The sequence below is a fragment of the Biomphalaria glabrata genome, chromosome 8, assembly GCF_947242115.1.
Source record: "Biomphalaria glabrata chromosome 8, xgBioGlab47.1, whole genome shotgun sequence".
In the NCBI taxonomy this organism is placed as follows: Eukaryota; Metazoa; Mollusca; class Gastropoda; family Planorbidae; genus Biomphalaria; species Biomphalaria glabrata.
In genome coordinates, this window is record NC_074718.1 from 16,395,098 (window position 1) to 16,422,958 (window position 27,861).

A 27,861-nucleotide genomic window follows, 5' to 3' on the forward strand; every position below is an offset into this window, starting at 1 on the left:
TACAGCTGGGGCTGCGTAGACACGGGAAATACTGCATTCCTCATTAATCTTTGAACTCGAAGACAAACCTTATTATTATTGTTATTTCTTTAAATAGAAATGATACATTTCTATATTTTTATGCGTGTTTTATCTAGCGTGATTTTCATGTATAGAACAAGAGATATATTTGTTCATTATTCATGTTATATATTTACAATATACTTGGTGTAGGTCTTGTCTTCAGTTGTTCGCCTTTGTCAAGAGAAGAAGTGCCACCCAAATCTTCCTTACCCCCCAAAAAATGTTTCAAATAAAGTTGTCTTTTAAAAATTTCTTAGCTTTTACCGATATTAACTTATTAAGCTAATGTCAATACTTTAAAAAAAAATCTCTTTTCGAAAAAGAAATCAATGGATGTAATCTAGTGTGCTTGGCAGAACTCGCATATAATTGGGGGTGGTGGGAAGCATGTCATGGTCTCAGGTAGGAATCAGACTTATTATATATTCATGACTTAATCAAAACCTTTACCAACAAACAGTTCGGTGGAATACATACTATACATATCATAATATAGTTTAGTGAAATAAACGTAATTATAAAAGCTACGTGTTTCTTACATTAGTGGCTCACTATCTCACACCAAATCGTCCCCTTTGCCAAAATGGCTCGCGCCGAAAGCTCACGTACTGGACATACCCAGACTGTTTACTGACCTCTGCCTATGTGAATACCCCCCCCCCCCAAACATTACACAGAAGACAGTTCACTGACCTCTGCCTATGTGCATTTAAAACCCAGACATTACACAGGAGACAGTTCACTGACCTCTGCCTATGTGAATTTAAAACCCAGACATTACACGAGAGACAGTTCACTGACCTCTATTCAATTTCTCTTGTTGCGTTTAGCAATCAGAGACGACGGTTATGAAAAGAAATGAGAAACATTTAATCACCATACTAAAAACACTCACCAAACAGACTTCAAAAAGTGCTGATCACGTGACTCTATAGATAACTAACGTCATAATGTTCTGTTGATGGTTTTGTTCATTGAAATGTTTCACTGACTAGACCTGGACATCTGGACGACTGGTCCTCATGCACTTGGCATTTCAGGTATTTTCTAAACTTCAAAAATATTTATTGTCATTGATTACAGTCTGAGCTGTACACTTTTGTTTTTTTAAAGTAAAGGTGTTTCCAGCATCTTAGATAATAAATGGAGAACTCTGCCTTATTGTCTGGTGTCGCATTAAAGAATATCGGACAGTAGCAAGTGTACAAAGTAACTTAATAGTGATCAGGTCATCATGACTTGGTTGTAATATTACTTAGTATTTGAGAATGAAGCTCCATCTGGTGTGCAACAAAGTGTTCAAATCAATATGATGCATTTTGCGTGTCTTGATTTGTGTATATATGCGAATGAGAGATTTAGCGGAATCTTTGTCATCAAACGAACAGAACACACTCCGTAATCAGTGGTGGTGGTGGGGGAGGGGGTTGTCAAAATTTGAAAACCCCCCGGGCCCCACCATTAGAGGGCCTCCACATGAGGGTCAGAAATTTTTATTTACATTAAATATTATGCCATTATCTTATGTCATGATGTCAAATGTCAAAATGCAAAGGCCCCTAAGGAATCAAGCCCCCAGGCCCCCAAATTCATAGCTACGCCACTGTGCGTAATGATTCAAGTACATGAAAGACAATGAAAGTATTCCCTAAGTTGAAACATGAACAATAAAATAAATCCATAAAAAATAATTCCAGGTTAGAATCAAAGTTAAAACTTCACAGGTTTCTTAATCCGAGCTTGTGGTATTTCTTTAAAGAAAAGACCAAACGAACAAACCTCGGCGCTATCTTTGTGTAGTGTTGTTCAAGTGATTGGAATTGTATTCAAATAACAAAACCTTAATACACATTGGTATGAAATATTTAGGTAATAAGGGATACTGTCCAATTCTTCCAAATAGTTTCTACTTGTTCTTACGCCCCTGGTCATTTTTCAAATAGTTTCTACTTGTTCTTACGCCCCTGGTCATTCTTCCAAATAGTTTCTACTTGTTCTTACGCCTCTGGTCATTCTTCCAAATAGTTTCTACTTGTTCTTACACGCATGGTCATTCGTGAAAAGTTAGATTAACATCCAAATAGAACCGAAGTAATAGTCGCTGTCTCACAGATTCCGTTCTGTGGAGTCTCGAGGAGTACATAGTTTTAATTCATTTTTTAATCATATAAAGTTATAAAGTAAAGTAAAGTTCCCGTTTCAGACCTTGTGGTCTATAGGGCATATAATGTAAAGGTCATCTGTTTCTGTGGCCCACGGTTAACGAGAGTGTCATGTGGCCAGCACAACGACCAACAGCCTTTACTTTTCCCCAACTAATGTCAAGCACCCATTAGAGCTGGGTGGACTCAGAGGCGCCGGAAGATCCCGAAAATAAAAATCTCAGTCTTCCTCATTATTCGATTCCGCTTTACCGCTCAGCCACGTGCATGTTAATCATATATTTAATTGTTTTTTGTTTTTTTTTACAGATTTTAAATAAAAAAAATATTTTCATCAAAAACCTGGCATTATGATTTACTGAAAATATCTTTCTTTTTAGTTTAGCAATGCACATTTCTGTACTATCAGTCGTGACAGTTATTATGAATTATTATTGTTTTGTTATTTTACTTCAGTGGAAACTTACAACTAAAAAGATGATTTTGTATGTGAGAGAGAGTTTGGTCGATTAGATTAACACCAGTCACTTGTCTGGCCAAAGGCTAATGTAACTGTTTACAAATGGTACGAATGCTTGCTGAAGGGTGCAGGTAACGCTTACAGATACCTGGCAGCGGGGTGCAGGTAACGCTTACAGATACCTGGCAGCGTGGGGCAGGTAACGCTTACAGATACCTGGCAGCGGGGGGCAGGTAACGCTTACAGATACCTGGCAGCGGGGTGCAGGTAACGCTTACAGATACCTGGCAGCAGGGTGCTGGTAACGCTTACAGATACCTGGCAGCGTGGGGCAGGTAACGCTTACAGATACCTGGCAGCAGGGTGCAGGTAACGCTTACAGATACCTGTCAGCAGGGTGCTGGTAACGCTTACAGATACCTGGCAGCGTGGGGCAGGTAACGCTTACAGATACCTGGCAGCGGGGGGCAGGTAACGCTTACAGATACCTGGCAGCGGGGGGCAGATAACGCTTACAGATACCTGGCAGCGGGGGGCAGATAACGCTTACAGATACCTGGCAGCGGGGGGGGGGGCAGATAATGCTTACAGATACCTGGCAGCGGGGGGCAGGTAACGCTTACAGATACCTGGCAGCGGGGAGCAGATAACGCTTACAGATACCTGGCAGCGGGGGGCAGGTAACGCTTACAGATACCTGGCAGCGGGGGGCAGATAACGCTTACAGATACCTGGCAGCGGGGAGCAGATAACGCTTACAGATACCTGGCAGCGGGGGGGGGGCAGATAACGCTTACAGATACCTGGCAGCGGGGAGCAGATAACGCTTACAGATACCTGGCAGAGGGGGGTTCAGGTAACGCTTACAGATACCTGGCAGCGGGGGGCAGATAACGCTTACAGATACCTGGCAGCGGGAAGCAGATAACGCTTACAGATACCTGGCAGCGGGGAGCAGATAACGCTTACAGATACCTGGCAGAGGGGGGTTCAGGTAACGCTTACAGATACCTGGCAGCGGGGGGCAGATAACGCTTACAGATACCTGGCAGCGGGAAGCAGGTAACGCTTACAGATACCTGGCAGCGGGGGGCAGGTAACTTAGTCGCCCCTATTCAAACTTTCGACCTAAAACATTTCCCAATGAAAGCATTGCATTCAAATATCAGATTAAGATTTGGCTGTGGATTATTTCCCTGTGTGTGCGATGCACAAAATATCAAACAATTACGTCACGCAGTGAGATTTGATTTTTTTGTTCTTGTTGTCATTTGAAAATGTCTATTTACAACTAAGCGTCCACTTTGCATTGTTTGTGTAACAGTATTGATGAGAGACATATAAGTGTGTGGACAACTTTCTGATCTCCCTCTTTCACCCCTTCTCTAATTCCCTCTGATAAACAGCCTCCTATCCCTTTCTCCTTTCTCTCTCATCCCCTTCTCTTTTATCCCATTCTTTTATATCCTTCCCTCTTCCTGCTCCCTCTCATCCCTCTTAACCCTCTCTCAAACTCTCTGTTACTCTCTCATTCCCTCCATTCCTTACCCCGACACCCCATTCAATAGAATAAGATGCTGTGCTGACCAAATGCATTGGCATCATTTATTTTTTTAAAGAGACCATGTTCTGGCACGTGCTACAGACTTAGAGTATTGTTCAAGTTCTTCGTTTTTACCTGGCCACTTCAACGACCATGCCTGTGTGTGTGTGTGAGTGAGTGTGTGTTGGTGATGATACGCGCGTATTTATCCGCTTAAAAACAAAGGATGAAATTAAATACGCTCTGTCTGACCTTGAACGCTTTCTTCCAAACAACAACAGACTGGACACGGTCAGAGTGTGGTCAATGACGTCAACACGAGACGTGCAGGAGTGGCCATGGCTCTTTTGTTTGTATACAGCTCATGACGTGACTGTTTCTTTGTCTGAAACTTATCCAATAATGTTAAAGATGGAGATTTGGATCTCCTCGATCTAGATGGAGATATTTCTCCTTGTTCAGACAATATCCCATTGAATGAGATACAGAAGAAAACGACAGTTTAGTGGGTCAATAGGCATTTTTGTGATAACTTTCATTATAAAGAAGATATCTTATCTTATCTTATCTTATATAATACAGACGTTACTTCAAAAAAGAAGATGATTACGTCCTACGCGTCATGCAATTAGTCATGCATATTAACCAATGACTTAAATTCTGCCAAGTCACTGGTTTTCCTGGCTAGCTCAGGCAACCCATTCCATGCTCTAATAGCACTAGGGAAGAAGGAGTATTTGTACAAATTTGTCCTAGCATATGGGACGAGGAATGTGCCTTTATCTTTGTGTCTTTCAGAGTATTTTATTAAGTTTTGTTTTTGTATTTGAAGATTATGGTTCAGTGTTTTATGTATTATTGCTACTTTACTTTTGAGCCTTATGTCCTGAAGGCTTTCTAAATTTAGTGATTTTACTAAAGGTGTTAGTTACTCTAGTCAAATGTGAATATTCGTTTGTTATGAATCGCACTGCTCTATTTTGTGTCTGTTCTAGTTTCTTAATGTTTTCTTGAGTTGAGGGGTCCCAAACAGAGGATGCATATTCTATTATTGGCCTAACCAAGGTTAAATAACATTTTAGTTTTATGTTCTTATTTGATTTATAGAAATTTCTTTTAATAAATCCTAATGCTTTGTTTGATTTTTTTGTAGTTTCATCAATATGTGGATTCCATGACAGTTTTTCATTTATTATAACACCTAGGTATTTTGCGTTTTTAGTCTGTGTTACTGGTTTGCCATGAATAAGATAAGTGGAATTAATTTGTTTTAGTTTTTTTGTTACTCTTAACAACTGACATTTTTCTGGGTGGAAAGACATGCTCCAATTTGATTCCCATTTCTGTAATTCATCTAATTCTCTTTGTAAAATATCTGTGTCTTGTGTTGTTTTTATTGTTCTATATATTATGCAATCGTCTGCAAATAATCTGACTTTTGTTCCTGAACTAATGCAATTTGGTAAATCATTTATGTAAATTAAAAATAGTAGTGGACCCAAGACTGTTCCTTGAGGTACACCTGAGTTTACTGTTATCGGTGTTGATTTAGAGCCATTTATTATTACAGTTTGTTCTCTCCCTATCAGAAAGTCTTTAATCCACTGATGCAGTGGACCATTAATGCCGAAATATTTTAATTTTTTAAGCAAACTATGGTGGTGAACTTTGTCTAAAGCCTTAGAAAAATCTAGTAAGATAGCATCTATTTGTTCACTATTATCTAAACCTTTTGAAAAATCATCAATTAGTCCTATTAGTTGTGTTTCACATGATCTATATTTCCTAAAGCCATGTTGGTATGGTGTGAAGACATTATGTTTGTCTAAGTGGTTTATGATGTTGCTACATATTATGTGTTCTAGAATTTTACATGTGATGCTGGTAAGTGATACTGGTCTGTAGTTTCCTGGGTCAGATTTTTCTCCTTTTTTAAATAGGGGGGTGACATTAGCTTCTTTCCAGTCCTTTGGTACTCTGCCCTGGTTAAGTGAAGCCTGAAAGAGTATTTTGAACACTGGGGCTAGCTCATTACTTAGTTCTTTAAGTAATCTAGCTGGAATACCATCAGGTCCAGAAGCTTTATTTGGTTTGGTGTTGGCTAATAGTTTTTGAATTCCATTTTCTTGTACTACTATATCTTCTATGTTGTCTACTTGGTTCAAATTCAGTAATATGTCTTTGTCTCCTGGGGCTGAGAATGCTGATGCAAAGTATTTGTTTAGAATGTTTGCTTTAGTTTCATTATCATTATGTATTATGTTATGTTCATCTTTTAATGGCGCTACGCCTGTTATTTCCATTTTCTTAGACTTAATGTATGACCATAGGTTTTTGTTGTTGTCTTTAGATATTACATTGTTTATGTATTCACTCTGCAGCTGTCTGCTTACTTTTTGGGTTAAGTGTTTAATTTTTATATACTTTTTGTAAACTCTTTCTGCATTAGTTTCTTTAAATTTTCTATATAGGTTTTCCTTCTGTTTACAAAGCTTCTTTAGTCTATTATTAAACCAGCATTTATTTCAATATCAACTATGGACATCTTAAGTCACAACCATTTCCCATAAGTTGATTAACCACACATCACAACCATTTCCCTCAAGTTGATTAACCACACATCACAACCATTTCCCATAAGTTGATTAACCACACATCACAACCATTTCCCATAAGTTGATTAACCACACATCACAACCATTTCCCATAAGTTGATTAACCACACATCACAACCATTTCCCTCAAGTTGATTAACCACACATCACAAACATTTCCCTCAAGCTGATTAACCACAAATCACAAACATATCCCTTAAGTTGATTAACCATACATCACAAACATATCCCTTAAGTTGATTAACCACACATCACAAACATATCCCTCAAGCTGATTAACCACACATCACAAACATTTCCCTCAAGTTGATTAACCACACATCACAAACATATCCCTCAAGCTGATTAACCACACATCACAAACATATCCCTCAAGTTGATTAATATACATGAGTTCAACAGTAAATTATAACAATTACAACACAAAATATACACATAGTTCAACAGTACGGCACTGTGGCCCCTATTGTCTCATCACTACCACAGGCACCAGCAGCAATGACGTTGTGTCTGTCTAGATGACATCTATTGATTGCTTGATCTTTTCATCGTTGTTTAAATATGTCCGATTTTTTTTTTATTTTCCAAGATTTTTGTGTGGATAAGCCCCCTTTACCAAACCACCTAGACCTATCCATAAAATAATTTCCAAATCTGTTAGGTCATTTGCATAAAAGTTTATCCCTGAGAGAATACAAGACAAAATATCCTATACCTGCGCATTGCACCTTTTAAATGTTGACATCAACAGCTCTGCACTGAAAGCGTTATAATTTATAATCTACATCTTAAATATATAGAGAGATATTAAATATATATATATATATATATATATATATATATATATATATATATATACGAAACTTTAGTGTATTAATGTCTATCATTCTTTAAGGCAAGTGTAATCATTTGCCAATATTGTGGTAACTCGATTCTAATTTTTGTTGCCTCAAGGGTTGATGCTACGGTGCTACTTTACGATTACTGTATATCGTACGTTGTATTAAAGTATCGATTCTCCTCTAATTATCACTAATTTAAAAGACAAGAATATGAGTTCCTTCTAACTGCTTGATTTCATGCCGAGATTTTCATTATTATTGCTCGAATAAATAAAATCAATGTTGTCCCCCCACCCTGCCATTTCTTTCAGTCCTCTAACAACACACACTGCAACTAACCATAATTAATATTGCAGAGATCTGAAGGGTTATCCTTGAATTATCTCCCCATGTTGATCTTTTCCTTTATTCGTTTCTCTCTGACCTGCGCAAAGTGGAAACCAACTGCGGGCAATCTGTAAAGGGAGATAATCGTGTTATTCCTTTTATTTTTTTCATATTTATTAACTTTGTGTCATGAGAGCTCCATTTCCATTTCAACCAAACATACGCACACACGCACAAGTACGCAAGTCTAAATACATGTGTCTGCATACATACGCTGAGCCATCCTTTCCAGAAACTATACACGTTTTTAAAGATTATTTAGTTATTTTTAAAACAAATTTGTATGATATCGAAAACCATAAGTTAACCTAGTTTGTTGCATATTTAACGTTACTATTTAAACTGTGAAGAATTGGAGCATATTAGTATAGAACTCAAAAATATAACAGTTGCACCAGTACTTTGCAAAATAAAAAATATCATGATATGAGATTTTCATTATCTTTTGTTGTTTCATATCTAAGCGGCACGGACGGATGGACAGACTGACCACCCAAAAGTTAAATCGACTTTTTCCCTTTGGGAGGCTCCTAAAAATTAAAGCGTTCTCTTTGGAAGGCCTTGGCACTTTTCTTTCGAGCCTAATGATAGCAAGAGTAAAATCAGTTGGACTGACCAGGACGCCTGCCTTGTCGTGAGGTATGCGCTCCGACTGTCGTTACGATGGTGTCGAGTTATAACCATGTACTCCGCTCTGCCGCTATGCAGGAGGGTTTGAACTAGACTGAAATAATCTTTCTTTCTAAACGATAGTCTGAAACTTATAAAACAAAACAAACCAACGGACTTCACCAGAACAATAGTTATAAACTATAATTAGGCAAAGACAGATTTTTGAAAATAATGGGACCCCTCAACTCAAGAAAACATAAAGACATTGGAACAGATACAAAATAGAGTAGTGAGATTCATGACAAACAAATACTCACATTTGACTTGAGTAACACCTTTAGTACATTGCTAAATTTAGATACCATTCAGGACAGAAGACTTAATAGTAAAGTACCAGTTATACATAAAATTGAACCATAATAAAATAATCTTCAAATACAAAATTTAATAAAATACTAAGAGAGACACAAAGATAAAGGCAGATCCCTCATCCCATATGCTAGGACAAATTTGTACAAATACTCCTTCTTCCCTAGTGCTATTAGAGCATAGAAGGGGTTTCCTGAGCTAGCCATGAAAACCAGTGACTTTGCAGAATTTAAGTCATTGATTAACATACATGACAAGATTTTTTTTTTGAAGTAACGTCTGTATTTTATAAGATAGATAAGAATAAACATTTCTTGACCCAGCTCAACGTGAAACCTAAGATAATATGATATCCTTCCAGCACAGTAGCAATATGTACTTTGTAAGGCACGATTAATCATTTCATCAAACATTTACTTCCCTGAGAATTTAGTCATTTATCTAGTTGTTATTGTTAGCCAATATCTCACACTTTCAACCCCCCCCCCCACACACACACACGAATTATGATATATAGCTAAAAAATAATAAACAATGAGAAAAAAAAGTCTAATCAATGGCTAATTAAACATACTTCGGTGTAGCTCTAGAGAAATTTCTCCAACGGGATGGCTGCCTGGTCTTGCGGTATTCGTGCTGGACTGTCGTTCCGACTTGTCGATGTTCCCGCGTTCATGACCTAACCACTTCAATCCCCAGTCGTCCTGCGGAGATTTGGGCTAGGAAGTAAACCAAGTGGAACTCCAAAGGGGAAAAATACGTTCCAGCAATTCTGTACATGAATGTAACAGTCAGTTGGTTGTGTCAGATACGCGAGAAAATACAAGACGTCTTACATTCATTAGGTGTGTTCAAGAAATAGCGACTGTCAATGTAGACTAAATGTCAGTGGTCTTCAGTCAAAGTAGTGTAAGGCGATAATTATTATCATCGGTATAAAGGTCACATTGAACTGTACACCTAATGCTTGTCAAAGTAAACATAAAATCAATGGTCAGTAGTCTATAGCAAAGTAGAGTTTGCTTGACATTTAGGTCAGTAGTCTAGAGCAAAGAAGACCGTGCTGGACATTTAGATCAGTGGTCTAGAGCAAAGTAGAGCTTGCTGGACATTTAGGTCAGTTGTCTATAGCAAAGTAGACCATGCTGGACATTTTGGTCAGTAGTCTAGAGCAAAGTAGAGCTTGCTGAACATTTAGATCAGTAGTCTAGAGCAAAGTAGACAGTGCTGGACATTTAGATCAGTAGTCTAGAGCAAAGTAGAACGTGCAGGACATTTAGGTCAGTTGTCTAGAGCAAAGTAGACAGTGCTGGACATTTAGGTCAGTAGTCTAGAGCAAAGTAGAGCTTGCTGGACATTTAGGTCAGTAGTCTAGAGCAAAGTAGATCGTGCTGGACATTTAGGTCAGTAGTCTAGAGCAAAGTAGACAGTGCTGGACATTTAGGTCAGTAGTCTAGAGCAAAGTAGACCGTACTGGACATTTAGGTCAGTAGTCTAGACCAAAGTAGACCGTGCAGGACATTTAGGTCAGTAGTCTAGAGCTAAGTAGACTGCTGGATATTTAGATCAGTAGTCTAGAGCAAAGTAGAGCTTGCTGGACATTTAGGTCAGTAGTCTAGAGCAAAGTAGAAAGTGCTGGACATTTAGGTCAGTAGTCTACAGCAAAGTAGACAGTGCTGGACATTTAGGTCAGTAGTCTAGAGCAAAGTAGACAGTGCTGGACATTTAGGTCAGTAGTCTAGAGCAAAGTAGACCGAACTGGACATTTAGGTCAGTAGTCTAGAGCAAAGTGGACCGTACAGGACATTTAGGTCAGTAGTCTTGAACAAAGTAGACAGTGCTGGACATTAAGGTCAGTAGTCTAGAACAAAGTAGAGCTTGCAGGACATTTAGGTCAGTAGTCTAGAACAAAGTAGAGCTTGCTGGACATTTAGGTCAGTTGTCTAGAACAAAGTAGACAGTGCTGGACATTTAGGTCAGTAGTCTAGAGCAAAGTAGACCGTGCTGGACATTTAGGTCAGTAGTCTAGGGCAAAGTGGACCGAACTGGACATTTAGGTCAGTAGTCTAGAGCAAAGTGGACCGAACTGGACATTTAGGTCAGTAGTCTAGAGCAAAGTGGACCGAACTGGACATCTAGGTCAGTAGTCTAGAGGAAAGTGGACCAAACTGGACATTTAGGTCAGTAGTCAAGAACAAGGTAGACAGTTCTGGACATTTAGGTCAGCAGTCTAGAGCAAAGTAGACCGTGCTGGACATAGTAGTCTAGACCAGAGTAACTGCACAGTTAGGTGAGAGGTAAAATGTAATAATCAATGCTTTTTTAGTGAGGGTACGCACTGGTACAGCGTACCGGCACCTTTTTCAATAGAGGAAAAAATATGACTTTTCTTGTATTTTAACGTTTATTATTAATTTATTAGTGGTTTAAAGTTAGGCAATCCATCACTGAGTACCGGCACTGGTAATAATGAACTATAGACTCATTGAGTCTCATTAGTCAGATCTATTCTGGTAGATGTAGAGGTCAATAGTATAATGCAATGTGACTGATTGACGAGACTCAAAACAATCATAAGGCGCTGTGAATTGAATGGATGACTGTGGTATGCGCTTTGGACTATCGTTCGATAGTCACAATGGTCCAGGGCACGAATTCCTTTAGCTGCCATCCCTCGCCATCCTGCGGGAGGTTTGGGCTAGTATGTAATTATCTTCAAATCTGAAGGAACATCCTAGAAATATGTAAAACAAAGCATCGGCAAAATAGCCAATTGTCATACTTGCTGGAGCTGTAGACTTCATTTGACACTGCAGATAGACCACTATCTATTTTAGTATCTAACTCTAGAGAAATGATCTTCTGATCTAGATCTGCCAACTGCAGATAGACCACTATCTATTTTAGTATCTAACTCTAGAGAAATGATCTTCTGATCTAGATCTGCCAACTGCTTGAACTTAAAAGGAAGACGTCTTAACATCGTTTGGATAAATTCAGTTCTGAAACTCTGACATCTGCTCACACTCAACATAAGAACCTGTTTGTCTTACCACTTATTTGTATCTTTGGAACTAGGATCTATCTTCAATGTCCTCAACTCCGTTCAACTTTAGTATAAAAAACCTTCGTTAACTCCCCTTACTTTACGTACCCAACTCTGTAATCTCCCCCTGCTGGTAATATAATCACTCCTTGAAATTCACTTTCATTACCATCGCTTTACACCCCCCCCCCCCAAATCCCTTATCAGCTTCACCATCACACGTCAAGTTTGAATTTTTTTTTTTTGGCTTTTGGTTTCTTGAGTGCAAATACATTGTAGGAGTGACCGGACCCTCCCTCTTTTCATTCTCTCCATTCCAATCTTCCAGTTACTGTCTTTTCATTCCTCCCACCTCACATCTCCTCCTTTCTCATCTCCCTACCTCCCTGCCTTTTCTTCTACCTTCGGCCGTGAGCGGTCCAGCAGACAACAACATAACATGAGCGTGAACGCTGTTTGGATCGATGGACAGATTTTGTGCGGCGCCTCCCGCTCCCCCCTCCTTCCTCGTCTTCCTCCCTCCTCGTCTTCCTCCCTCCACGTGTTGTCTAGAGAAAAGCGACATTCTCTCTCATCGTCTTCAAGGAAGTGTTTCTCTTCCTCTTCTTTCAAGTTTTCTTCGTCGCGATCGGTGTCAGCAGTCTTTCTGGACCATCCACTTGGATATGTTAGTTCTCTGGACATGTTAGTTCTCTGGACATGTTAGTTCTCTGGACATGTTAGTTCTCTGGACATGTTAATTCTATGGACATGTTAGTTCTCTGGGCATGTTAGTTCTATGGACATATATATAATATGTTTCCTTTTTTCACTGGAGGGAAACCAAAAGATGGTAAATATATTTTCATTTAAATCTTAAATACATATTTTGATCTTAATTTGTGTTAGGAAAAACAATACATCTAAACATTATGCAGTGATTTATGCAATTAGAACATGTGTGTACGTTTGAATCTGTATCGGTGCGATCATTGCCACTTTGACTAACAATTAGCTATTATACAAGGAATCAAATACATTAGCTAGATTTACACATACAGTTAAATATTACTTAAGAAATAAAATGATATTTAAAATAAACTTAAGTGTACATTCCATCAACCAACACAGTGAAACATCTTAAGTAGAATATACAGGGCCTGTCCTAACAATTGCGGGGCCATATGCGAAACGAATTGCGCGGGCCCAGTCTGGTTAGGGATAGTGATAATTAGTTAAAATTAAGATTTTAAGCTAAAAAATAAATTCGTCTTTGCATTTTATTCATTCTTTACTTAGTACAATATCAAGATCAAGATCTATCTATCTATCTATCTATCTATCTATCTATTTATCTATCTATCTATCTATCTATCTATCTATCTATCTATCTATCTATCTATCTATCTATCTATCTATCTATCTATCTATCTATCCGTCTGTCTGTCTGTCTGTATCTATCTATCTATCTATCTATCTATCTATCTATCTATCTATCTATCTATCTATCTATCTATCTATCTATCTATCTATCTGTCTGTCTGTCTGTCTGTCTATCTATCTATCTATCTATCTATCTATCTATCTATCTATCTATCTATCTATCTATCTATCTATCTATTATCTATCTATTATCTATCTATCTATTATCTATCTATCTATCTATCTATCTATCTATCTATCTATCTATCTATCTATCTATCTATCTATCTATCTATCTATTATCTATCTATTATCTATCTATCTATTATCTATCTATCTATCTATCTATCTATCTATCTATCTATCTATCTATCTATATCTCTCAATCTTTTATTTCCTATAACTATACCTCGATTTTCATTGTACTTTCATTGCCCTTTATCTCTCTTTCCACTCTCTCTCTCTCTCTATCTCTTCATCTCTCTGTGTTAAGGCTTGTTCAAGATATTGGCTTTATCGTTCTTGGTATTGGGTTTTGTAAAATGAAACGTCTGTTCAGAAATAATTTGTAAAAAGAAAAGATTATAAACGAGAACAAGAGAAAGAAAAAGCATAAGAAGTAAGAGAGAGAGAGAGAGAGAGAGAGAGAGAGAAATAAAAAGATTAGAATGCAGCTGACTAGTAATAAAGTACAGAATCTAGTTTAGGATAATACGTCTAAGATCTGGAAAGTGTGAGAAAGATAGAGCATGTGACAGAGAGAGAGAGAGAGAGAAAGAGAAAGAGAGAGAGATATTTAAAAATGAGAGTGAAAATAGTGAAATGGACGAAATGAAAAAAAAAAGAGAGAAAAAGAGAAAATGACAGAGAAAAAGAGAAAAACAAAAGTGTGGAGAAACAGAGACTTGTGGAGAAACAGAGACTTGTGGAGATACAGAGACTTGTGGAGAAACAGAGACTTGTGGAGAAACAGAGACTTGTGGAGAAACAGAGACTTGTAGATAAGTCAGAGACTTGTTGAGAAATAGGAAAACAGACGGTTGTGAGGCTACAAAGGGACTAAAAGACATACTCTAGCCTAGACAGACGGTTGTGAGGCTACAAAGGGACTAAAAGACATACTCTAACCTAGACAGACGGTTGTGAGGCTACAAAGGGACTAAAAGACATACTCTGGCCTAGACAGACGGTTGTGAGGCTACAAAGGGACTAAAAGACATACTCTAGCCTAGACAGACGGTTGTGAGGCTACAAAGGGACTAAAAGACATACTCTAGCCTAGACAGACGGTTGTGAGGCTACAAAGGGACTAAAAGACAGACTCTAGCCTAGACAGACGGTTGTGAGGCTACAAAGGGACTAAAAGACATACTCTAGCCTAGACAGACGGTTGTGAGGCTACAAAGGACTAAAAGACAGATTCTAACCTAGACAGACGGTTGTGAGGCTACAAAGGGACTAAAAGAAATACTCTAGCCTAGACAGACGGTTATGAGGCTACAAAGGACTAAAAGACAGACTCTAGACAAATCAGACGGTTGTGAGGCTACAAAAGGACTAAAAGACAGATTCTAGACAAATCAGACGGTTGTGAGGCTACACTGGGATGTAAAACAGACACTATTTTGAATTCTGAGACTAAGATTGGATGTTAGACATTCTAGTTCCTCGATTGGATGAACGACACATAAAAATGTAATTCATTCCAAGATGAACTATTATTGTGTGCTCTATGACTCTATGAGACATGGGTATTATACAGAAAGCAACTAAGACTACCTGAGCGCTTTCACCAAAGATGCTCGCGTTCCATCATGGACATACGGTGGCAAGACCGCACTACAAAAAGCGATGTCCTAGCGAACGGCGGTACGGACAAAAATATAGAGGGATTTTTTATGGTTCGACAGTTACGCTGGGCAGGGCACGTATCCAGTATGAAGGACGAACGTATGCCAAAGGCAGCCTTTTTTGGTGAGTTAAAAGGTGGTTTAAACAGAGGTGCCCCACGGAAACGCTTTAAAGACCAGCTTAGGCGCCAACTTGCATTAGCTGACATAGACGAGAGCACCTGGTTGCATGCGGCCTAAGAACGAGACAGCTGGAGGTCACTCACAAAGGCCGCGGGATACACATTTGGGACCAAAAGAAAATCCGCTGCCGAGGACAGACACATACGGAGAAAAGAAAATCTTAATCGACCACCGGCGGACAATGTTATGCTTGCTCTGGGTGTGGCAAAATATGTAGGTCACAGCCGGGGATGCGTAGCCACGGGAAATACAGCATTCCTCATTAATCTTCGGACTCGAAGACAAGCCTTATTATAATAGCAAGCTGTGTTTTATGAGCACTTGAAAGTGTTAGCACTGCCACTTGGATGTGTGTGTAATGAAAGAGAGAAAGGAAAGGAGACAACTTGGACGACACATAATTCTTTTTCAGAATACATTTTCACAACATAGATCTATTTAGGATGTTTTTTTGTTTTATTTATCTTGTATTATAGATTTTTAAAGTTTTAACTTTTATTCTTGAAAGATCTCCTCTCTCTTGCTCTGGTTTTCCCCTCCCACGTCTCTCCATCTACCTCTCCTCTTCTAATAAACACGCACTTTCCAGCTCTTCTCTTTTCTTATCTAAATATTTACACATGAACCAGAAAAAAAACAAAAAACTCTACTTACTGAACAGGAAATGACTTCCAGTTTTCACATTTTCTTTCACTGGCTGATAATCTTCAGTTTTTATAATTAAAATGAACAATTTTCTTTTCTCCTATAGGGAAAAGGGAAGAATTGTATTATCTAGGAATAACAAGTAGTCTACAATAGTTTTTGTATGCTATGTTGCTTTATTAAACCAATTCGACTTCTACCAATGTTTTGTACTAGATACAATGTATGAGATATCAGACTTTTTCATAATAGTGAGCAAAGGAATGACTCCCCGCCCCCCCCCCCCGAAAGGAAACCCCCCTCCCCCGGGGGAGGATTTTGTGACTGATTTTTTAATTTGATTTTGTCAATTTTAGGTGTGATTTTAAATGTTAAACCATCGCAGCGAAGGGGATGTGGGTCGAGTTTAAAATCCCCCTCCAGGGGATTTTGAGTCCTCCAGAGGGCTTTAAGTTAAATACCCCTCCAGAGGGTTTTGAGTTTAAATCTCCCCTCCAGCAAGGTTTGAAGCTAAAAATCACTATCTTCAATATAAAATAAAAGCAAACTACTATGAGTGTAGCCTAGGAAGATTCTCGTTGCCAGTCAGAGGGCGGTACTGCAGCAGACCTGCCACATCACCAGAAAATTCCTCAGTGGAAACTGCTAAAAGGACTACAATGAACTTTGTTTCTCTATAACGAAACTCGACCCTGCCAGTGCCAGAGAATGAATACTCGTTCGTTTCTAACATTATATGACCATACGCAACGGTATCGGCATCTTTTTAAATGTGGGGAGATATTATTACTTTTCTTGTATTTTAACGTTTATTATAAATTTATTTGTAGTTAAAAGTTGGGCAATCCATCATTGAGTACCGGCACTTTTTTTTTTTAAATGGAACTATATTTGTGACGGAACGCACCGGTACTGCGTACCGGCACCTTTTTGAAAAAGTTATTACTTTTGTTGTCTTTTAACGTATATTATTAATTTTTAGTAGTTAAAAGTTAGGCAATTAACTACTGCCTACCTGCACTTGTTTTTTTCGGGGGGGGGGGGGGGCATCAGCTTCTTGTAACTTCTCTGTGATGGTCCAATGTTTCAATCCCCCCCCCTCCACTCCGTATGGTCATGTTTTGGAATCGCGTAGTAGAAGTCCATGTCTCGGTCACTCTGAGATCTAAAAGAGAAACATCCTTGCTGAAAAGAAAAAAAAAATCTTTAGTAAAATTTGGGATTCGTTTTATATCTTTATAATTGCCATTATTATTAACTAATTATTCACAAATTTGAAGGTTTTCATCAGAGTATTCATTATAAAAAAAATATAGATTTTCGAAGCAATTAAACTGTATCTCTTTCTCTCTCTGTCTCTCTAACTCTCTGTCTCTCTCTCTCTCAAATATACTGTCACACATCTAGGCCTACGCTCTCTCACTTTCCAATTTTTAAATTTTTCTTTCCCTAGCAATTTGGTCTTCTAAACCGGAGAGTCAGACTTACTTTTTGTAAACTCCCTGGACATATGAGCATTTACGAAGGAACGTTGTGTTTTTTAAATACTACCCGTGACTCTAACTGTCATCATAAACTGTTTTTGTTCCATTGGATGGGAATTACCACTGTACTATTCAATGACTGGAAAACATATTTGTTACAAAGCTTATCACTTGGTCTTTCTGGACATTTTTTTTACACGTCATTTTTGCCACTTTCATTTAACGGATCAAGTTGAAACTTAGCACAAATGTTTTCATTGTCGATGTCAACAAATGTATTGTTAATTTGTTTAGTGTTAATTAATCAATTTAGTTTATACAGAAAAAGTTTTGATTTTTAAACAAGTATATATTAAAATGACTCTGAATAAAATAATAAATAAATAAATATAACAGAAATAACACTCATAAAAAGATTTTTTTAAAATTGCAGATTTTGTTTCTTTGTGACTGAAATACACGACGTTCTAGAGACTGAAATACACGACGTTCTAGAGACTGAAATACACGACGTTCTAGAAACTGAAATACACGACGTTCTAGAGACTGAAATACACGACGTTCTAGAGACTGAAATACACGACGTTCTAGAGACTGAAATACACGACATTCTAGAGACTGAAATACACGACGTTCTAGAGACTGAAATACACGACGTTCTAGAGACTGAAATACACGACGTTCTAGAAACTGAAATACACGACGTTCTAGAGACTGAAATACACGACGTTCTAGAAACTGAAATACACGACGTTCTAGAAACTGAAATACACGACGTTCTAGAGACTGAAATACACGACGTTCTAGAGACTGAAATACACGACGTTCTAGAAACTGAAATACACGACCTTCTAGAAACTGAAATACACGACATTCTAGAGACTGAAATACACGACGTTCTAGAGACTGAAATACACGACGTTCTAGAAACTGAAATACACGACGTTCTAGAGACTGAAATACACGACGTTCTAGAAACTGAAATACACGACGTTCTAGAGACTGAGATACACGACGTTCTAGAGACTGAAATACACGACGTTCTAGAGACTGAAATACACGACGTTCTAGAGACTGAAATACACGACATTCTAGAGACTGAAATACACGACATTCTAGAGACTGAAATACACGACGTTCTAGAGACTGAAATACACGACGTTCTAGAGACTGAAATACACGACATTCTAGAGACTGAAATACACGACATTCTAGAGACTGAAATACACGACGTTCTAGAGACTGAAATACACGACGTTCTAGAGACTGAAATACACGACATTCTAGAGACTGAAATACACGACGTTCTAGAGACTGAAATACACGACGTTCTAGAGACTGAAATACACGACATTCTAGAGACTGAAATACACGACATTCTAGAGACTGAAATACACGACATTCTAGAGACTGAAATACACGACGTTCTAGAGACTGAAATACACGACGTTCTAGAGACTGAAATACACGACATTCTAGAGACTGAAATACACGACGTTCTAGAGACTGAAATACACGACGTTCTAGAGACTGAAATACACGACATTCTAGAAACTGAAATACACGACGTTCTAGAGACTGAAATACACGACGTTCTAGAGACTGAAATACACGAAGTTCTAAAAACTGAAATACACGAAGTTCTAAAAACTGAAATACACGACATTCTAGAGACTGAAATACACGACGTTCTAGAGACTGAAATACACGACGTTCTAGAAACTGAAATACACGACCTTCTAGAAACTGAAATACACGACGTTCTAGAGACTGAAATACACGACGTTCAAGAGACTGAAATACACGACATTCTAGAGACTGAAATACACGACGTTCTATAGACTGAAATACACGACTTTCTAGAAACTGAAATACACGACCTTCTAGAAACTGAAATACACGACGTTCTAGAGACTGAAATACACGACGTTCAAGAGACTGAAATACACGACATTCTAGAGACTGAAATACACGACGTTCTAGAGACTGAAATACACGACGTTCTATAGACTGAAATACACGACTTTCTAGAGACTGAAATACACGACGTTCTAGAAACTGAAATACACGACGTTCTAGAGACTGAAATACACGACATTCTAGAGACTGAAATACACGTCGTTTTATAGACTGAAATACACGACGTTCTAGAGACTGAAATACACGACGTTCTAGAGACTGAAATACACGACGTTCTAGAGACTGAAATACACGACGTTCTAGAAACTGAAATACACGACGTTCTAGAAACTGAAATACACGACGTTCTAGAAACTGAAATACACGACGTTCTAGAAACTGAAATACACGACGTTCTAGAGACTGAAATACACGACGTTGTAGAGACTGAAATACACGACGTTCTAGAGACTGAAATACACGACGTTCTAGAAACTGAAATACACGACGTTCTAGAAACTGAAATACACGACGTTCTAGAGACTGAAATACATGACGTTCTAGAGACTGAAATACACGACATTCTAGAGACTGAAATACACGACGTTCTAGAGACTGAAATACACGACGTTCTAGAGACTGAAATACACGACGTTCTAGAGACTGAAATACACGACGTTCTAGAGACTGAAATACACGACATTCTAGAAACTGAAATACACGACGTTCTAGAAACTGAAATACACGACGTTCTAGAGACTTAAATACACGACGTTCTAGAGACTGAAATACACGACATTCTAGAGACTGAAATACACGACGTTCTAGAGACTGAAATACACGACGTTCTAGAGACCTAAATACACGACATTCTAGAGTCTGAAATACACGACGTTCTAGAGACTGAAATACACGACGTTTAAGAGACTGAAATACACGACATTCTAGAGACTGAAATACACGACGTTCAAGAGACTGAAATACACGACGTTCTAGAGACTGAAATACACGACGTTCTAGAGACTGAAATACACGAAGTTCCAAAAACTGAAATACACGACGTTCTAGAGACTGAAATACACGACGTTCTAGAGACTGAAATACACGACGTTCTAGAGACTGAAATACACGAAGTTCTAAAAACTGAAATACACGAAGTTCTAAAAACTGAAATACACGACGTTCTAGAGACTGAAATACACGACATTCTAGAGACTGAAATACACGAAGTTCTAGAAACTGAAATACACGACGTTCTAGAGACTGAAATACACGACGTTCTAGAGACTGAAATACACGACGTTCTAGAGACTGAAATACACGACGTTCTAGAAACTGAAATACACGACCTTCTAGAAACTGAAATACACGACGTTCTAGAGACTGAAATACACGACGTTCTAGAGACTGAAATACACGACGTTCTAGAAACTGAAATACACGACGTTCTAGAGACTGAAATACACGACGTTCAAGAGACTGAAATACACGACATTCTAGAGACTGAAATACACGACGTTCTAGAGACTGAAATACACGACGTTCTATAGACTGAAATACACGACTTTCTAGAAACTGAAATACACGACCTTCTAGAAACTGAAATACACGACGTTCTAGAGACTGAAATACACGACGTTCAAGAGACTGAAATACACGACATTCTAGAGACTGAAATACACGACGTTCTAGAGACTGAAATACACGACGTTCTATAGACTGAAATACACGACTTTCTAGAGACTGAAATACACGACGTTCTAGAAACTGAAATACACGACGTTCTAGAGACTGAAATACACGACATTCTAGAGACTGAAATACACGTCGTTCTATAGACTGAAATACACGACGTTCTAGAGACTGAAATACACGACGTTCTAGAGACTGAAATACACGACGTTCTAGAGACTGAAATACACGACGTTCTAGAGACTGAAATACACGACGTTCTAGAGACTGAAATACACGACGTTCTAGAAACTGAAATACACGACGTTCTAGAGACTGAAATACACGACGTTCTAGAAACTGAAATACACGACGTTCTAGAGACTGAAATACATGACGTTCTAGAGACTGAAATACACGACATTCTAGAGACTGAAATACACGACGTTCTAGAGACTGAAATACACGACGTTCTAGAGACTGAAATACATGACGTTCTAGAGACTGAAATACACGACATTCTAGAGACTGAAATACATGACGTTCTAGAGACTGAAATACACGACATTCTAGAGACTGAAATACACGACGTTCTAGAGACTGAAATACACGACGTTCTAGAGACTGAAATACACGACGTTCTAGAGACTGAAATACACGACGTTCTAGAAACTGAAATACACGACGTTCTAGAGACTTAAATACACGACGTTCTAGAGACTGAAATACACGACATTCTAGAGACTGAAATACACGACGTTCTAGAGACTGAAATACACGACGTTCTAGAGACTGAAATACACGACGTTCTAGAGACTGGAATACACGACGTTCTAGAGACTGAAATACACGACGTTCTAGAGACTGAGATACACGACGTTCTAGAGACTGAAATACACGAGGTTCTAGAAACTGAAATACACGAGGTTCTAGAAACTGAAATACACGACGTTCTAGAGACTGAGATACACGACGTTCTAGAGACTGAAATACACGACGTTCTAGAGACTGAAATACACGACGTTCTAGAGACTGAAATACACGACGTTCTAGAGACTGAAATACACGACGTTCTAGAGACTGAAATACACGACGTTCTAGAGACTGAAATACACGACGTTCTAGAGACTGAAATACACGACATTCTAGAGACTGAAATACACGACATTCTAGAGACTGAAATACACGAAGTTCTAGAGACTGAAATACACGACGTTCTAGAGACTGAAATACACGACGTTCTAGAGACTGAAATACACGACGTTCTAGAGACTGAAATACACGACGTTCTAGAGACTGAAATACACGACGTTCTAGAGACTGAAATACACGACGTTCTAGAAACACCTCTCCCATACTTCTCCCTCCGTTGTAGAAATAGATTGTGATAGATGATTGTGATAGAAAATTTTGATAGGAGATTGTGATATGAGATTGTGATAGGAGGTTCTGTTATTGTGATAGGAGATTGTGATAGGAAGCTTTGATAGCAGATTGTGATAGGAGATTGTGATAGGAGATTGTGATAGGAGGTTCTGTTATTGTGATAGGAAGCTTTGATAGCAGATTGTGACAGGAGATTGTGATAGGAGATTGTGACAGGAGATTGAGATAGAAGATTGTAAGACGAGATAGTAATATGAGATTTGCTAGTAGATTGTGCAATATGTTTTGGTAGGAGGTCTTGTAAGGAGGTTTTGATAGAAGGCTTTGTTATAAGGTTTTGATAGCAGGCTGTTTAGGATATTGCGTAGGCTGTTTTGATTGGAGATTGTGATAGGAAATTATGACAGAAGATTGTAAATAGAGATTGTGATAAAATGCTATGATAGGAGATTTGGATTGGAGATTGTGATTGGAGAAAAGGTTGTGATAGGAGGTTGTGATAAGAGGCTGTTGCAAACGCCTTGTCCGTCTTCCCTTAGATTTTGGCACAGCCATTTGTCAAATCGTTGTATTAAAATGGTTAGAACGTAACGTTTTTAAGTTACTCGAAAACTGCAAGGAAACCTTCATTCTAAACACCAAGGTATAGATCTGGAAGATATGCGGGTGAGAACACTCGAGCTTAAATTGAGTTCGCCATTAGTTGTTTAGGTCACGTGACCAGCGGTTTTACACCCCCCCGCCCCTAAATGACCTCAACCTTCAGCAGCTAACTTACAAGAAAAAAAAATCTCGTCTGACGAAGCAGACGTACACGACACCTTTTTTTTTTCCTGGCCGGGCCCAAGACAGTGACGTCAGAGCGCTGTGCTGTGAACACATACCAAATACTTGATCGCTCTGACATGGCTATGACGTCACAGTGACCAGGTCAGAAATGAATCCAGTCGATCAGAAAACGTTTTCGTTTCAGTCTCACTGAATTCATCTGGCAGACGAACAAAGAAACAAAGAGACGAACAAAAGCTACAAAGAGAAGGAACTGAAGGTGTTCTGTGTAAACACTAAGAGCGAGAGATCTATGTCCTTGTTCATGTTTCTGTCACTTGACTTTTGTCTTTCCGTTTGATCAACTTTGTGTGTGTGTCTGACTTTCTGTTTTTATTCTACTCACAAAGAACTAGAAACTTTCTTAGTATTTGACTTTTTTTTTAAAAAATTGTACAGCGTGCCACTTGACCACATAGATCGTTTTTTTTTTCCCTATTTCGAGCGATTGAACAAGGAGACCATTGTGTTTGCGTTGTTTGTGTCTGTCTTGTTTGAACCTCAAAAAACGAGCGAAGTTTTTAAAATCCGATCTTACTATTTTCTTCATCTGGTTGGAGTAAAATACAAATATTTATTATGCTTTTAAAAATTTCCTTAAAAACAATATGGGAATATATATCAACTTTTTTTTAAAAAGCAAAAAAAAACATTATTATTACAAGAAAGTCACATGATTGCCATCCTCAGTGAAACATATCACGTGATGCATTTCTACATTTAGGTGAAGGCAGATCACGTGACCTAATAAGACATTAAGCTAAACTTTAATTCAAGGTCTTACATTCAAATCTACTTTCGTTATTCATGTTTTCATTTGTACTGTATGTCCGGGTCTTTAAAATAAGACAATGCTAGCTACAGTGGTGCCTACGCCAGTGATCAGTTATTTCCCACTGCCAATGGGAGTGTCCCCTGGCCCGTTGTCGCATCTTCCGTTACCCTCATTCAAACACTTACACAAGACTTGAACTAGGACACTTCACTTAAGAAACACCACGACGCCAAGCAAGGGCAGACGTCAACTAATAAGCAGAGAGTTTCTATGGCCCTATCAACTTCATTCAGCGAGTCTCGTACTTCCTGTTGTTATATCCGACATTGCAATCCAACAATCAGCTTTTAAACTTTCGAATCTTTGTTTCACGTCGAGTAATATCTCGTAGCATAGTATGTAGAGTCGTAGTATTTCTTTAGTCTTTCTTTAGCTGTAGACAAAATACAATATCCATATTTTTTTAGCGGCCCCCGAAAGGGGAAAAGACGCTATTAGTTTTGTGTGAAATGTCTGTCCGTCTGTCCGTCCGTCCCGTTTAGATCTCGTAAACTAGAAAAGATATTGAAAATCCGACATCACAATATTTTAGACCATTCAAAGTTCTGATGCAACGGCTACTTTTTTTTTTCTGAAAGCGAAAAATCTAATTTTTAAAATCAGTTATGCAAGCAGTTTTTAGGATTCGAATAAGAGATTGAGCCTTTTCAAAACAATTAGATCAATTATAAGACATCAGTTAGGGGAGGCGCGGTGGCTGAGCGGTAAAGCGCTTGGCTTCCGAACCGGGGGTCCCGGGTTCGAATCTGGTGAAGACTGGGATTTTCAACTTTGGAATCTTTGGGCGCCTCTGAGTCCACCCAGCTCTAATGGTACCTGTCATTAGTTGGGGAAAAGTAAAGGCGGTTGGTCGTTGTGCTGACTACATGACACTCTCGTTAACCGTAGGCCACAAAAACAGATGAACTTTACATCATCTGCCCTATAGACCACAAGGTCTATAAGGGGAACTAGTTAGGCCAAGTTCACATCTAACTTTGCATTCACTTTCACCTATCCTTTGATCTGCTGTACCGTTGGGGCACTACACAAGATCTGTTAACATTCTTTCTCCATTCTTATCTCTCATTTGTCTTTGATATAATTTCATTCGGATGTTCTTTCTGAAAATATTGAAGCCTGCCTGGGTGGACCACTTCGGGGGCCGATTTTGAGTTTGTGTTTCCACACAAACTGTCTTTTGTAACCTTGTTTTTTAAAACACGCTCACTGAAAGTCACAACAGATGCACGTGAAACGTTTGTTGGATTTTTCCATTACATGTGTGTGTAGAAGTCTCTAAGCCAACATTTCTCCCATTTCACCTCATTGCACTGATCACTATAAGTAGTATAACTCAGTTAAACTTTGACATTTTCTTTGATTTTTTTTTGATGTTTGAAAACGAAATTAAATCTTGAAAATAAAGGTTTTACTTTGATTAGATCTACACGTGACAGACAGACAGATGAACAAACGAACATTACAAAATCAATAATGGCTTTTCCCTGAAGAAAACTTTAAAAAAATAATTCTAATACAATAGTTTAGTTATATAATTCATTGAAGTTAGACTTTCATTCTAGATCTATACAGAATGTACAAAATTTCCTTCAGTAATAATAAGATAAGATTTCGTTATAATCAAGAGGGATTTGATCCAGACTGATATTGATTTTAATACAAGTTGGTAATGATGTTGGGTCTGGGTAGAGAAGTTACTGCCCCTAACACTCGTTACGACCTGTCGCGGCCCCTCCAAAGTCTTTGGTGATTACTCCGCTAGTGGCTCCAGACCATCAGAACGGATTGACGACAGCATGGACTATTGTATCGTATCGACTTCTACTTATCAGTGCTGGCCTGAGGGGCAGTATCGATTCATCTCTAACAGTATAGAAAGGTATAAAATCTAGTGAATTAGAGAGAGAAAGAAAGAGAGAGAGAGAGAGAGAGATTGAGGAGGGGACATAAAGAGAAAATACACAGAGAGAGAGTGATAGAGAGGGCAATACAAACATCAGAAATCCGGCAATCATCTCATAAGCTTTGAAACAAAACGCATCCGACAAGCAGATGGGGATATAGTATGTGAAATAATCGTTGGATGGGAACATAAGTATCGATTACTGAACCACATTCTTTGTTTTGTTCTTTGCTTCATTAAAATAATTATGAAAAAAAGTAGATATAAAGATAAGTTTTAGGAAGGACTAAACAACATCATTTGATAGATCGACGGGCATTTAGACAAACAGACAGACAAACAGACAGACAAACAGACAGACAAACAGACAGACAAAGAGACAGACAAAGAGACAGACAAAGAGACAAAGAAATAGATAGATAGATAGATAGAGAGACAGACAAACAGATAGATAGATAGACAGACAGACAGAAAGGGAAGATAGATAGATAGACAGACAAACTGACAGATAGATAGATAGATAGATAGATAGATAGATAGATAGATAGATAGATAGATAGATAGATAGATAGATTGATAGATAGATAGATAGACAAATTGACATATATATAGAGAGAAAGAGAGATAGATAGATAGATAGATAGATAGATAGATCGATCGATCGATAGTTAAATAGATAGTTAGACAGACAGGCAGATAGATAGATAGATACACAGACAGGCAGACAGACAAACTAATAGATAGATAGATAGATAGATAGATAGATAGATAGATAGATAGATAGATAGATAGATAGATAGACAGACACACTGATATATACATAGACAGAGAGATAGAAAGACAGACAGACGGATAGATAGATAGATAGATAGATAGATAGATAGATAGATAGATAGATAGATAGATAGAAAGACAGACAGACAGATAGTTAGACAGACAGATAGACAGACTGATAGATAGATAGATAGTTAGATAGATAGACAGACAGACAGACAGACGGATAGAAGTATGGATAGATAGATCACAATAGTCTGCTCTTTATTCATCTTCTGATTTGTAGTCTCGGCCTCAAATACTTTTAGCAATAAAATATTGTAATAGAGAAAAAGAAGAGCAAACGATGTAGAGAAATGTGGAGGCGATGTTAATGGAACCTAAACAAAAACTAAAAAAAATATATAGTGCTAGAAAGGGCACAGAAATTATCGTATAACTTTTAAAAAATGCATCTTATTAACATTTCTTTTTTTTCTGAAACCGTATACACCAAAGTGCTAGCGATTAGTAGTTGTTTTTTTTTCGCCGTATTTAAATATCTCTTATACCTGCACGCGTCATTCTTATAAATATAATAAAAATAAAAGATACCTAACAAAAGTAAAAGATACCTACAAAAAGTTAAAGAAGCCTAACAAAAACAAAAGATACCTAACAATAGTAAATGATACCTAACAAAAGTAAAAGATACTTAACAATAGTAAATGATACTTAACAAAAGTAAAAGATACTTAACAATAGTAAAAGATGCCTAACAGAGGCTCCAATCCTGAATATACACGCCAAATCTTCTTGAGTGTCTGATCCTTCAGATCAATAGCTAAACATTCACGCATGGAACCACCACGAGGCTCAGCAACTAATAATTTAAAGGTAAATAGTTCATTCTCTACGGTA

General features: G+C 38.1%; 1 protein-coding gene across 4 annotated transcripts in view; it reads left to right on the plus strand.

The window, feature by feature from the left end:
- The window catches only part of LOC106061567 (uncharacterized), a 156,206-nt gene that overhangs the window by 58,080 nt on the left and 70,265 nt on the right, over positions 1-27,861 (plus strand). The window contains exon 1 of one of the 4 annotated variants that reach the window (XM_056039222.1): positions 988-1,103. The exons of 2 other annotated variants lie outside the window; for them this stretch is intronic. The gene's annotated coding sequence lies outside the window, so the exon portion shown is untranslated. Of the gene's footprint in view, positions 1-987; positions 1,104-12,179; positions 12,932-27,861 lie in introns of those variants that run through there. One more of the 4 variants, XM_056039221.1, reaches the window with a different exon arrangement.